The sequence below is a fragment of the Sminthopsis crassicaudata genome, chromosome 2, assembly GCF_048593235.1.
Source record: "Sminthopsis crassicaudata isolate SCR6 chromosome 2, ASM4859323v1, whole genome shotgun sequence".
Taxonomy (NCBI): Eukaryota; Metazoa; Chordata; class Mammalia; order Dasyuromorphia; family Dasyuridae; genus Sminthopsis; species Sminthopsis crassicaudata.
In genome coordinates, this window is record NC_133618.1 from 334,622,555 (window position 1) to 334,624,092 (window position 1,538).

Sequence of the window (1,538 nt, forward strand, 5' to 3'; positions counted from 1 at the left end):
TTAAAATTTATAGTCTGATGATTCTTTACCACCTGTTTTTAGTCAGCTATTTTTGGCAAGAGATACCTTACATTTCTGAAATTTCCCCCCCTCTGTCTTTTAATTGTTCTTGTATTTCTTGTCATCTCTTAGAATCATTTCTCTTTATTTCAATCTAATTTTCAAGGACTCTGTTGCAACTTCTGTCCTAAACTTTTTTTCAATTACTTTTCTCTAAGATGCTAAATGTATATTATCACTTAAAAATTCTCCCAGAATTCCAGTAGTGCCTTTGGAAGTCTATGATTTTCTTTAAGGCTTTACTTACAGATGATGAAAATTCTTTTCTTTCTGGTTTTGTCTTAAGTGTCTTTGTCTATTTCTTATGCTTATTCATTTTTCCAAGCTGAGAAATCTTTATTGGGAGTAGTTTTAAGATGGCTAGATATTCTGCTTCCATTCATTCTGCCATCTTGAATATCTAGCCATCTTAAAACTACTCAGTCAAATATTTCTTACAAATACTGAGACATTATCTTTAATTCTCCAAAGAAAGGAATGTCACTTTCAATAAATTAGGAAAGGAGGATGAAATTATTTTGAAACTCTTATAATTTGCTGTTTAGTATTCAAGGAAAGACAAATTACACACACGCCTTGCTAAGGTGAAGAACTGAAGAGCACCTATACCTTCTACTTTAAACAGGTACTCTCATAAATAAGAAATATAAAATACAACACATTAGAGTTTTCAACTCCCCTTTCTTTTCAAAATGGAAATCGTTAAAGTTACCTTTTGTGTAAACCTAGGAAGGTCACTTAACCTAAGTGTCCTTAGGTCCTTTTCAATCTCCAACTGCAGTTCTGTACCATTAAAGGAATTTTCTATATCCTGGAGTTTCCTTTGACCCATGAAATCATGGGTCTTTGATCCACGCAAAAAAAAAAAAAAAAAAGGGTGGGGGGGGGGGTATATAAATGTAACAGAATATCACATAGGACAGTGGGAAAAGAGTTTAGCTTAGAGTCACAGGACCTGTGTTCAAACGTTAGCTCCACTACTTACCAGTCTCTCATATATAAAAGAAGAGAATTGAACTAGATAGCCTCTTAGGTCCCTTCCAACTCTATGATTCTAAGAAATGGCATACAAGACAAATTCTGAAGAATATGACAACTTAAATTACGTGATGCAGAAGTTTTTAAAACAAAACAACAATCATAACAATGAAAAGGCAGATGACCTAAATCAACTGTAATGACCAATTTTTGCCCCATATAACAAACAGATCCTTAAATGATGAAATACTTTCCTCTTAGAGGTAGAGAAGACTATTGCTTCATACTGGGCCATACACTATCAGAAAGAGATACTGTATTAGTTAATTATTTTTGTAATAATGGAAGATTTAAAGGGAAATCAAGGATTATGTACATATCAAAAAACAATTGGCATAAAAACATCAATAAAACACTTTTTAAGAGGTAGGCTTTGGTTAATATTATTATGCCATAGTCCAAGTGGAACAAAGCATCAGAATAACAGCAAATAAAACAAG